The sequence below is a fragment of the Schistocerca gregaria genome, chromosome 10 (assembly GCF_023897955.1).
Source record: "Schistocerca gregaria isolate iqSchGreg1 chromosome 10, iqSchGreg1.2, whole genome shotgun sequence".
NCBI classification, from domain to species: domain Eukaryota; kingdom Metazoa; phylum Arthropoda; class Insecta; order Orthoptera; family Acrididae; genus Schistocerca; species Schistocerca gregaria.
In genome coordinates this window covers 143,362,512-143,373,899 of record NC_064929.1, presented here as the reverse complement: position 1 = coordinate 143,373,899, position 11,388 = coordinate 143,362,512, and the positions used below count along the sequence as shown (strand labels likewise).

The 11,388-nt window shown below is 44.7% G+C and overlaps 1 long non-coding RNA gene across 1 annotated transcript in view; it reads right to left on the bottom strand.

Moving 5' to 3' along the window:
• Nucleotides 1-2,715: 2,715 nt before the first annotated feature.
• LOC126293613 (uncharacterized) overlaps nucleotides 2,716-11,388 on the bottom strand; it is a 394,209-nt gene continuing 385,536 nt past the window's right edge. Inside the window, exon 4 of the long non-coding RNA XR_007552321.1 lies at nucleotides 2,716-6,183. This is a non-coding gene — a long non-coding RNA (uncharacterized LOC126293613). The remainder of the gene's footprint in view (nucleotides 6,184-11,388) is intronic.

The window sequence follows — 11,388 nt, the reverse complement described above, 5'->3', positions numbered from 1 at the left end:
AGAGCTGAATCGCTGGGACCACAGTTAACGCTGACAGGTACAGTGAGGCTGGAAACACTCAAAGGCGAATTCAGAACCGGAGAAGAGGAATGTTGAGCAAGGGCGTACACATTCTCCATGTCAACGCTCGCCCACACATCGCTCGGCACACCGTTGCTCTCCTGCAACAGTTTCAGTGGAACATAATCACCCACCTACCCTATAGTCCTGACTTGGCGCCCAGTGACTATCGCCTGTTCCCTAGGTTAAGAGAACATTTGGGCAGAAAGCAATTGACGACGAGGTAAAAGAAGAGGTTCATAACTTTCTGAACAGCATACAAAAACTGTCAGAGCGTCTACAAAAATGCATCGACAGAAATAGTGATTATGTCGAAAAATAGCTAATTGTTCAATCCGTAAAGCGATGTAAACCACTGTAGAAATAAATAGGTCTATGTACTTATAAAAAAGTAGGAGACCTTACTTTTGGTACTACCCTCATAAAATGGTTTCCATTCTACAATATTATTTTGTGAAACTGAGTAATATACACACACAACAAAGTTTTGCATCATCCCAGTTCCCAGAACTCCTGAAGATAGAAGTTGACTGTGGATATTGTATCACAGACACAGTCCCTTTGACTGTTCAGTTATGTCACAAAAACCGCCCAAAGATTTAAACAGCCCTGCATGAGCAGCGACTATTAGACGGAGGGCGCCCGACAGCCGATCAGTTCCAGTCATTCCACCAGGAAGGAGGTACACGGCTCGTGTTGTCTGTAGTTCAACCATGCCTAGAGGGTCATTACCGCGGTTCGATCACGATCCCACTGTTTGTACTATGAAGGGTTCTCAACAAGGGAAGTGTCCAGGCGTCTCGGAGTGAACCAAAGCGATGTTGTTCGGGCATGGAGGAGATGCAGAGAGACAGGAATTGTCGATGACAGGCTATTACTGCAGTGGATGACCGCTACGTACGGATTATGGCTCGAAGAATCCTGACAGCAACGCCACCATATTGAGTAATGCTTTCCGTGTAGCCACTCAAGCAATGCACAGTAGGCTGTATGATGTGCAACTTCACTCCCGACGTCCATGGCGAGGTCTAAATTTTCAACCACGACACCATGGAGCATGGTGCAGATGGGCCCAAACACATGCCAAGTGAACCGCTCAGGATTGGCATCACGTTCTCTTCACCGATGAGTGTCGCATATGCCTTCAACCAGACAATCGTCGGAGACGTGTTTGGAGGCAACCCGGTCAGGCTGAACGCCTTAGATACACTGTCCAGAGTGCGCAGCCGGGTGGAGGTTCCCTGCTGTTTTTGGGTTGCATTATGTGGGGCCGACGTACGCCACTGGTGGTCATGGAAGGCGCCGTTACGGCTGTACGAAACGTGAATGCCATCCTCCGACCGATAGTACAACCGTATAGGCAGCATATTAGCGATGCATTCGTCTTCATGGACGACAATTCGCGCCCCCATCGTGCACATCTTGTGAATGACTTCCTTCAGGATAAAGACATCGCTCGACTAAAGTGGCCAGCACGTTCTCCAGACATGAACTCTATCGAACGTGCCTGGAATAGATTGAAAACAGCTGTTTATGGACGACGTGACCCAACAGCCACTCGGAGGGATCTACGCCGAATTAACGTTCAGGACAATTTGGACCAACAGTGCCCTGATGAACTTGTGGGTAGTATGCCTCGATGAATACAGGCATGCATCAATGCAAGCGGACGTGTGCTACTGGGTATTAGAGGTACCTATGTGTACAGCAATCTGGACGACACCTCTGAAGGTCTCGCTATATGGTGGAAGAAGATACAATGTGTGGTTTTCTTGAGCAATAAAAAGGGCGGCAATGATGCTTATGTTGATTTCTATTCCAGTTTCCTGTACAGGTTCCGGAACTCTCGGAACCGAGGTGATGCAAAACTTTATTTGATGTGTGTGTTTCAGTACTAGTTTCTTGTAAGTCTAATTCTCGTATTTCAAAAAACGTGTACTTTTGTCAAAATTAACATGGTAAATAGATAATCATTGTAATTACAAAGTTTCTGTTTCGCATAAATCCTGGCTGAAAATGCGAGATCATACAGGTATTGGGTGCCAATTCGGGGGGTCTGCGTTTAGCTTTCGACCTGTAAAGATACTACGGCGCTCAGTTTGTGATTAACTCACAACTTCAAATATGGTATATCACCGTCTATAGCACTTGTATGGAGAAGTTTTGTCATGAACAGCTAATCTGATAAATAATACAACAAAGAAGAAGAAATGTATTTGAGTCATCACGTAACAAATCCGACGGAAAACAACGAAGTGGAAGCAAGAGAGAAAGATATGTTAGACATATATTGTATGTGATTATTTCTTGCCAATAATAATTAAGTAGTGCAAGAACGGTAAATACTTACACCTGATAAGCACGTACGTCGTTTTTGATGTTTAACTTTTTTGCATACTAGTTGGGATAGACCGTTATAAGGTATTGTGCGTGCCTCCTACGTAACGTAGTGTTCTCGAGTGCATTACGAAGGACAGCAGAATTTTAAGCGACTAAAATGACATCATCATCTAGGTACATATATTTCGACGACAAAGCCCAAGTTATTGGATAAGGGCTCTGAATACATTCAAAATTTAAAATCCACATTTCAGAATCACCAGATCAACAGAACTGTATTAGCAGTTGTGATATAGGGTACAAAAAGACACAGGATAATGAAAGACATAGTCTTTTATTAATAAAGCAGTCTATTTAATATATAGTTTTCACAAAGCCGGAGGCTTAATAAATTAAATTGTATGTACAAACCATCTGTGAAGCTGCAAATATTTTGAACTTTACCTTGCACACACTTTACAGTCTTGTAAGCTAACTTGTACTATAGCACATAGGATTAAGGTAAGTTCTAGTTGTAGTTGGTTAATACAATGTAGGAGTTCGGTACATTCGACATATTGCTGGGACGTTACTGTGAAACCAATTCTCCACGCTGTTCTCTCCTTCTCACGAATACCATTTCCAACGATTTTGATATTCTCCAGATCCACGTAAGTTGATCATTTGTTTGTAATACTTTTGTAGTCAGTGTTTTCTATGTCCATTAGTGAGTCTATATTTTCTTTTCGTGAACATCTGCCGTTAAATTTAAGGCAAGAATTTTCGTTGATTGGTAATGACACCTGGGTAGGCGTTCACATATGTGCAAGTTATACGAAACAGCAAGTTTTGGTTTGTCCTTGTTCATTGTAACAATACGTAGTAATCATGCACGTAAATGTTAAAATGATGCAGTTTATGTAACTTTAAGATTTCTCTCTGTCTCGCAAAACTGTAGAAATAGTTTCATTTCTTAATTATGTTTCATGACGCTGCACATTATAAATACATTGAGAAACTTATTACAGGATTTTTTTTGCAGAAAATGCATTCTTCTGAATGGCATCACAACAAACTAGAAATGTGAGTAAACCACTATGGATTGTAGTTAGCGGAGCGGTCAGGGTTGCTATAGAATGGCATAAAATGCTGTAAGGACAGCAATTTTGTTAATAACCACGAATAATGCAAAAATAAACTGGGAGGATGTTCCCCTTGCGGAATTATTTACCCGTCAATAGCTCTGCTCTCGTGTTGGTGAGGGACCATGTATACACATTTTCAGTGCATCATTGTCTTCCGTAATGTCGTGCAGAGAGCAGTCAGAGAGTACGGTAAATGAAGACATTTTACATCACTGGATGAGCGTAGAGTTAAAACATTCTACGGCACTCGTCACTGTCTTCGCTATGCTTGATAATGGCGCGAGCGCCCACGTAACCATAGATAAGAGTAACTACGCCACCTGGAAACATCGTGGCTTCAGAGTGAGGGTTGCGCACGATACAGACTGCAAAATTCCACGACGGCAGGCGTTAATCAGTTTTAAATGTCACGTAGAAGATGAGCCGTATAGGAAGATTGATTTCGGATAGTCAGGCTGATCTAATGTGACGAAATGCTTGTAGTCACATTTCGGAATCATTAGCATGACTGCCACCACGATGAGTTGAAACCATCTTCAGCTCTCCATTACATTGAGTGGAATTAATTAAAAAATGTTTATTGGAAGTGAAAGTGGCAGCAGAAGGTCTGTTTTGTTTACATTTTATATTTCACACGTGCTTCTGTCCTAAAAATGGGTTCGTACGCTTCTGAACGTCATTAGTTCCGCGTCGTTGTTCTAATTCTGTCAGAACGGAAGTACACTGCATTGTTAGTCTCAGCATCTGACGTGATCTGTATCTTCAACTGAAACTCGTTTGCATATCATTTCAAATCGACTGGACAAAAATTGGGAACAAAATTGTTCCCATCACAAGAATGATGTACGCTCTAAATTTTCAACATAGTCTTCTGGTTGTTTTGAGATGTTATTGAATGTTGTGGTGTGCTGTATGTTGTGTGGAAACACATCACAGCGGAATCTAGTTGAATTGAAGAGCGATGCTATTGCAAAATTCACGGTACTTGGATTAGTCTGTAGCGAATCCACCTGCATCCTCGGGTTGGTGCTTACTGCACTAGTTGTTGGAAGCAAAACTGAACAATTCAAGAGAACGTCGCATTTAGTTTTTACTTTTGTTGTTTGTCTCTTATTATGCATAATTAAATGTTATAGCCCTGCAGTTTATTTGGGAGCTTTCAAAACAGTTGATCCCCAACAGACAGACGAGAAGAACTACATACATTTTAAAGATAAGAACGATATACATTTCAAAGGTTCGAAACATAACACTGTCTGACACATAACAGTGGATCAACGGTTGATGGTGTTTTGGTACTAACAGAACACATCAGAATAGAAGGTCGTTGTGTTTTGTAATGCATACACTTTTTGCAGCAAATGCATTCAAGTACGCTGAATCATTTGGTGAAATAGCTGATGTAATATGTTCATTGGTGTTAGAACAATGATTAGTAACTGATAGTGGAGTTGTATCAGTGATCAGTAACTGTAGTTACCAGAAGCATATATTGTTTTCCGAAACTTCACAAGTCCATTGCAGCAATCCAAAGTGTTGCTGATGTATATAATTTGTAAGTCTGGAAACAGTTTGGTAGAATCACTGCAGAACCACCAATGGGAAGGCACCAAAAACAGAGCAATGATGTACTTTGTAAAAGCTAGATAGCGTAGTATACATACAATGGGCACTCACTTAACAGTTATTTGAGTAGTAGCTTCGGAGCACTTCCGTCCCCAATAAGTAATTAAACTGAAGGTCACAATGGAATGTTGTATTTGAGACACATGTACATTTAACTTCGACTTGGGCTATATGCTACAGCTGCTTAGGAAAGGTCAGTCTGCAGTCTACTGAATAGAATCATTTCATTAACACGGGTATGAAACCACTTTCTTACAAAAGACCCAACTTGGTTCAATCTCCACCCAAATTCATTGGATGATCCACTGAGTTGTTGGATAGTATCATGTGGACAGCAAAAACACAATAACAGCATAACAAAAGATCTCACATTGGCCTTTTAACACAACTGATCTGAACCTGTCACAACATGCATGTTCTGCCAGAAACTCTCGACACTTGGCTCGATCATTACCCAGATTTGCTGGATCATCCATTGACAGTTGTTTTGGTGATATCATGTTCATGGCAAAAGCAGAATGGCGGCACAGTAGTAGTATTGTTTCCAAATAAAGCCTGTTCATGTGGAGGACGCGCTCTTAGTATGGCCTTAGCATCTTGATGGTGAGTGTCACGTAGAGGATGTAATCGCCACGACATCACCAGTGGACCCTGAAGCCCTGGCAGACGCCGACCCCATGGCGGGTGATGCACCTCGGCTGCTGAAGACACTCGCATAGATGTCTGCGAGGGGCAGTTCGTGCTCCTCGGTGGGCGCCTGCTGGACGCGGCTGCTGTCCTCCGCCCCCGCAGTGCTGCCTCCGCCCCCGGCACCGCCCCCACTGCCAGCAACGCGGGACCTCCACCGCCCCCGCCCACAGCCCCTGGGCCACAGCTTGCCATCAGCGGCGGCCCGGCAGCACAGCTGGCGCAGGACGCAGGCGTAGCACACTACCAGTGCCGACACCAAAAGGAGGCCCAAAGCCAGGGCCAGCACCGCAGCCGCTCCCAGGCCTTCGGTTAACATGCTGGTGGACAGCAGCTCAGCACACTCCTGGAACGAGAAGGAGTCGGTAAGATGAAGACGTGTTCATTACCAGCAGAGACAACAGGAAGATGCCTAGAGCCTTTACATTACTGCTGCCACAGCCAGGTCCTTGGTCAGCATGCTAGTGGCCTGCAGCTCATCACACTCCTAGAACACGTAGTAGTTGGTAAGTTGAAGAAGTGTTTATCACCAATAGAGATAGCAGGAGGATGTCCAGAGACAGGACAAAAACTGGTCTGGCCAAGTACCCTCAGGCTGGTGGCTCACCACATGCTTGGAAGATGGAGTATCTGGTAAACTGTGAGTCTCCCGTGGAGGCACCAGAAAGAGATCAATGCTAGGATTACTCGTAGCCTACTTGCCCTTTTCAGCATTTAGGAGCTTGCCATCTCCTGAAGTATGACACAAGGGATATTTGGTGACCTGAATCGTGAATATCAGATAGAGACACTGGAAAGCATCCCAGAGGTAGAGACAGACTGTGGTGGCCTCTAGGCTGTCCCACTGTATGCTGCTCACTGGAAGGTCAGCACCCATGTAGTATGTTGGAAGGCTGAACCATTCTTTTCCAGTGGAGACACCAACAAGAGGACCAACAAGAGGAAATCACTGCAGCACAACGCAGGATCATCCACACCCGCAGTGCTGCCTCCGCCCCAGGCACCGCCCCCGCTGCCCCCAACGCGGGGCCTCCACCGGCTTCGCCGCAGCTTCTGGGCGACAGCTTGCCATCGGCAGCAGCCCTGCAGCACAGCTGGCGCAGAACGCAGGCGTAGCACACTACCAGTGCTGACATCAAAAGGAAGCCCAAAGCCAGGGCCAGCACCGCAGCCGCTCCCAGGCCTTCTGTCAACATGCTGGTGGACAGCAGCTTAGCACACTCCTGGAACAAGAAGTAGTTGGTAAGCTGAAGACAACAGAAAGAGGCCTGGAGCCTGGACCAGTACAGCAGCCACCTCGAGGTCCTTGGTCAGCATGCTAGTGACCTGAAGCTCATCGCCCTCCTAGAACATATAGTATCTGGTAAGTTGAAGTAGTGTTTCTCACCAGTGAACTTCCGATGTTGTCCACAAGGTCATTTATGTATATTGTGAACAGCAACGGTCCTACGACACTCCCTTGCGGCACACCTGAAATCACTCTTACTTCGGAGGACTACTCTCCATTGAGAATGACATACTGCGTTCTGTCCAGAGACAGGACCAAAACTGTGCTGGCCAAATACCCTCAGGCTGGTGGCTCACTGCACGCTTCGAAGATGAAGTATCTGATAGACTGAACTGTAAGTCTCCAGTGGAGGCACCAGAAGGAGCTCAATGCTTGGACCACTCATAGCCTCCCTGCCCTTCTCAGCAGGGAGGAGCTTGGCATCTCACTGAAGTCTGACGCAAGGGATACTTTTTATATTTATTTATTTACATGTCAAGTTCCGTAGGACCAAATTGAGGAGCAAAACTCCAAGGTCATGGAACGTGTCAGTGCATGAAATTACAACATGAAAGTAATAAAAGGTAAAAATAAATGTTTATGAACCCGAAAAAAGTCAGTCCATAAGTTTAAGTAAACGCAATCAACAATACAATAAGAATCAATTTTTCAACGCACTCCTAGATAGAATATGAGTGACCGATGAGGAAACTCTTCAGTTTCAATTCGAAAGCTTGTGGATTACTGCTAAGTTTTCTTTTAATTTGAGTGGAAGCTTATTGAAAATGGATGCAGCAATATACTGTACACCTTTATGCACAAGAGTTAAGGAAGTCCGATCCAAACACAGGTTTGATTTCTGCTGGGTATGAACTGAGTGAAAGCTGCGTATTCTTGTGCATAAGTTAATATTGTTAGCACGAAATGACAGTATATATATATATTCAGAGGTCAATATCAAAATATCCACATTCGTGAACAGAAATCGACAAAAGGTTCGTGAACTTCGCCACTTATTACCCGAACCGCCCATTTGTGAACCAAAAATATCCTTTTAGAACGCGAATAGTCACGCCAAAATATAATACCATACGACATAAGCGAATGAAAATAACCAAAGTAGACTAATTTTCGTGTCCGACGATCACTCACTTCTGACAGCGTTCGAATAGTAAAAATGGCAGTATTAAGTCTTTGAACAAGAGCCTGAACATGAGCTTTCAATCACAGCTTACTATCTATCTCAACACCTACAAATTTGAACTGTGCAGTTTCAGTAATCAAATGCCACTTCTGTGAAATTAAAACGTCAGGTTTTGTTGAATTCTGTGCTAGAAACTGTAAAAACTGAGTCTTGCTGTGATTTATCGTTAGTTTACTTTCTACATGCCATGAACTTAGCTAATGTACTGCACCATTTGAAACCGAGACAATGTTGCACACAACATCCTTTACTACCAAGCTAGTGTCATCAGCAAACAGAAATATTTTAGAGTCACCTTTAATACTAGAGGGCATATTATTTATGTGAATAAGGGAACGGGAGTGGCATCAACACTGATCCTTTGGGCACCTCTCCCCCCACTTGACAGTACTCCACTCAGATCCTACATAACAGCCGTCAATTATGCTGTTGCGAAAGTAAGAGGTGAACTAATTGTGAGCTACTCCTCGTATTCCTTAATGGTCCATCTCCTGGAGCAATTTCGTGACCTGAATCGTGAATATCAGATGGGGACACTGGAAAGCATCCCAGAGGTAGGGCTAGACCATCGTGGCCTTTAGGCCATCCCACTGTATGCTGGTCGCTGGAAGGGCACCACCCATGTGCTATGTTGGAAGGCTGAACCATTCTTTTCCGGTGGAGACACCAACAGGAAGACCAGAGCCAAGGAAATCAACGCAGCACAATGCAGAATGTCTGACAGTTGCTGGTGGCTGGAATCTCACCACAAAACTGCAGTGGTAGGGGGTACTGTATCCTCCAGTGGAAACACTGTGAGACAGTTCGCAGGCTGTCCAACAGCACGCTGCTTGCTCAAAGCTCGCCACAAACCTTGAAGAAGGGATAAATGTAGACTGAACTGTGTGTAACAGGCGAAGACGCCAGGAGGCGATTAAGAGCCAGGATGAGTACCAGAGTAGCCAGGTTCATGGGCAACATGCTGGTGGCTGGAAGCTCAGCAGCCCCCTTGCACATGGCTTAAGTGGTTGGCTGAAACAGTGTACATCTCTAGTGGAGACACCAGAAGATGTTTGTAGGGTTAGTACCCCTAGGAGGAGACGAGGTACTGGCAGAAGTAAAGCTGTGATGTAGGGACGTGAGTCGTGCTTGGGTAGCTCAGTTAGTAGAGCACTTGCCCGCGAAAGGCAAAGGTCCCGAGCACACAGTTTTAATCTGCCAGCAAGTTTCACTCCGCTGCAGCGTGAAAATGTCGTACTGATCTAATGTTTATCAACGTGGCTTCGAAATTCATGAGGTGTGTCGCAGAAGCTGCAACGAAATTGATAGAAATGTACAAGGCAGATGAAGAACTGTGTAACCTGCGGCATCCAGAATACAGAGACGGAATAAGAGGCCAGGATGTAGCGCAGAGGATATAGAGGAGAAAATTTACAACTTTAACAGAAATAAATATGTTTTTTCATGGCTGTAGTATACAGTAAACAGTTATTTTTCTTCATATATTTGTTCTTCAGTGCTTTGAAATGGCTTCTCTCGTTTCTGGTATTAGTTTTGTCAAAGTGCACTGCGGTATTCCATTGCTGTAGGGTAAACTAGAATAGCTTCCTTCTGTTACAAGAAGTCGTGTTACGCATGTACTATTCCTGAGGTGAGTATTCTGCTTCGTAATGTAAGGTGCCAATTTTCCTGATCGCTTACTGAAATCTAAAAACGGTTCAAATGGCCCTAAGCACTATGGGACATCTGAGGTCATGAGTCCCCTATACTTAGAACTACGTACATCTAACCAACCCAAGGACATAACACACATCCGTGCCCGAGGCAGAAATTGAACCTGCGACAGTAGCAGCCGCGTAAGTCGTGCTTGGGTAGCTCAGTTGGTAGAGCACTTGCCCGCGAAAGGCAAAGGTCCCGAGTTCGAGTCTCGGTCCGGCACACAGCTTTAGTCTGCCAGGAAGTTTCATATCAGCGCACACTCCGCTGCAGAGTGAAAATCTCACACTGATCTCATGTTTATCAACGTGTCTTCGGAATTCATGAGGTGTGTCGCAGAACCTGCAACGAAACTGATGGACATGTACAAGGCAAATGAAGAACTATGTAACCTGCGGCATCCAGAATACAAAGACAGAATAAGAGGAATCGAGAGCTTTATAAGCATTGCAGAGACCGTTAGACGCGAAGTACGGCCAGGATGTAGCGCCTAGGATGTAGAGGAGAAAATTTACAACTTCTGTTGAAAAAAAAATATTTTTTCATGGCCATAGTATATAGTAAACAGTTATTTGCCCTCGCATATTTCTTCTTCAGTGCTTTAAAGTGGCTTCCCTCTTTTTTGGTTTTATTTTTGTCAATGTGCACTGCGATATTCGAATTCTGTAATGAAAACTAGAATAGCTTCCTTCTGTTACGCAGTCGTGTTACGCATGTAGTATATCTGAGGTGAGAATTCTGCTTCGTAATGTAAGGTGCCAATTTTCCTGATCGCTTACTGAAATCTAAAAATGGTTGAAATGGCCCTAAGGACTATGCGACATCTGAGGTCATCAGTCCCCTATACTTAGAACTACGTACATCTAACTAACTCAAGGACATCACACACATCCATGCCCGAGGCAGAAATTGAACCTGCGACAGTAGCAGCCACGTGGTTCCGGACTGAAGGATCTAGAACAGCTCGGTCACCGTGGCCGGCACTAAAATCTACTCTCGTCCATTCGCAAGTAATTTTGAGCCGTGGCGGCTGGCACTAGCGGTGTTCTACTTGCCTCTCCTGATATCGATATTCGGCTGTCTTCTTGTCTTTGACTGCTCCCCCAGGCGGTTTTCCGCATGAACGTGTGACGAGAGTGTCTCCAGCAGGCATTCGACGAGCCAACTTGTGTTGGAAACAAGCCCGGGTCCCTAACAGTGGTGGATGAGCCTCGCCGCGCTCGCCGCCGTTATCTTCTGTCTCGCTCCGGACGTACGGTGCCGATCATTGGGCGTCTTGACGTCCAAAATTGTGGCGGGTTCGTCGTCTCACGCTGAACAGCTTCCCAGCCCGTTATCTGCAAGCTCCAACTTACGTATGACTTTTGTTCTGTGTTTAACTAAGA